The following is a 1,533-nucleotide window of genomic DNA, read 5'->3' as shown; positions in this document are numbered from 1 at the left end:
TGGCCCAGCTGGCCTTTGTGTAGGGAAGGGGAAAGAGGCAGGGGTTAGCAAGTGGTTGCTGGGAGCCTGTTCTCAGTATTTGTCTTGCCAGCACCTTTAGTGGAGGAGCTGTACCCAAGGTTAAATCTAGCTGTCCAAGAGGTCTCATGAATGGAACTGAGAAGGACATGTGTTGCAAGGGACAAGGTGGAGAAGTGGGCCAAGGCAGGGGATGATATTTGACCTCTGTGGGAGCATAGCTCAGTGGTAGAGCATTTGATTGCAGCTCAAAGGGTTTCCTAGTTCAAATTTAGGTGCTTCCTACTTATAAGTCTTGGCCTAGGACACCAGGTCTTCCTAAGGCCCCTACCTTTCTTCTCCTATGGCTTTTTCTTGCTTCAAGGTTCTTGGCAGCTGTCTGTGAGGGCCTTTTCTCACTGTGAAGCTGGTTCCCTGACACATCCTGACCTCATCCAGGGAGACAGTTCAGCCAATGGTAGCCTCTGCGCAGGACCAGGAGAAGCAGGGGAGCCTGTGCAGCTTCTTCTATTGCCCTTGCTCTCTCAGCCATGGCAGGTTTTCATCCTGTGCTCATCCTGGGACAAGCTGGGTTGGTCCTGGAATGATGAGTGTGGAGGGACCAGGAACAAGGGACTAAGTCAGGGTATGTGGGAGCTGATTCATGTATCAGCAGCTCAGGTAAGGGCTTCTTGGCATGTGCTTTGTTCTTGGTCCTTCTCAAAAGGATTGGCCCAAGAGGTCTTGTGAATGGAACTGGGAAGGATGTGTTGAAAGGGACAAGGTGAATAGGTGGGTCAAGGGGAAGGATAGAATGAGGCCTCTGTGGGAGCATAGCTCAGTGGTAGAGCATTTGACTACAGATCAATGGGTCCCCAGTTCAAATCTGGGTGCTCCTTCCTTATAAGTCTTGGTCCTGGTCCTCTCAATACCCTTACTTGGGATGACTTCTTTTTTCAAGGTTCTTGGCAGCTGTCTGCAAGGGCCTTTGCTTGGTGTGAAGCGAGTTCCCTGACCATGAGAACACAGGGGGGGTGTCCAACTGGGTGGCCTCTGATGTGCAGACATATTCTAGGTTTAGCCAGGGAGACAATTCAGCTGACAGAAGCCTGTGTGTAGGTCCAGGAGAAGCAGGGGAGTTTCTTCTATTACCTTGCTGTCTTGGCCATGGCAGGTTTTCATCCTGTCATGCTGTGCTGGTCCTGGGACAAGCCAGGTTGGTCCCGGAATGAGTGTGGGGGGACCAGGAACAAGGGACTAAGCCAGAGCTTGCTAAGGCTAATTCATGAGCCAGCAGCCCAGGTAAGGACTTCTTGGCATGTACCTTGCTCTTGGTCCCTCTGAACAGAAGGGATTGGCCTTCCTGGAAGAAATGGGTTTTGTTCAGGTGAGGCCGGCAGGGAGAGAGAGCTGAAGCCTTGCTTGTGTCAGTCAGGAGGTGAAGATGTGGTGCCAGCCAACTGTAGGGGTGGTGGAAGTGTGCAGCTGAGTTGTGGGCTGGCTGGCTGTTGTGTTGTGAAGCTGATAGCAGCAATC

General features: G+C 51.9%; 2 non-coding genes across 2 annotated transcripts; both read left to right on the top strand.

Moving 5' to 3' along the window:
* Window positions 1–229: 229 nt before the first annotated feature.
* Window positions 230–302, top strand: TRNAC-GCA (transfer RNA cysteine (anticodon GCA)). Its single transcript has one exon. It is a non-coding gene; the product is annotated as a tRNA-Cys (tRNA).
* A 522-nt stretch (window positions 303–824) lies between these two features.
* On the top strand, window positions 825–896 carry TRNAC-ACA (transfer RNA cysteine (anticodon ACA)). The gene has a single exon. It is a non-coding gene; the product is annotated as a tRNA-Cys (tRNA).
* Window positions 897–1,533: the final 637 nt, after the last annotated feature.

The sequence above is a fragment of the Alligator mississippiensis genome, chromosome 2 (assembly GCF_030867095.1).
Source record: "Alligator mississippiensis isolate rAllMis1 chromosome 2, rAllMis1, whole genome shotgun sequence".
In the NCBI taxonomy this organism is placed as follows: domain Eukaryota; kingdom Metazoa; phylum Chordata; order Crocodylia; family Alligatoridae; genus Alligator; species Alligator mississippiensis.
This window is presented reverse-complemented; position numbering and strand designations above follow the sequence as displayed.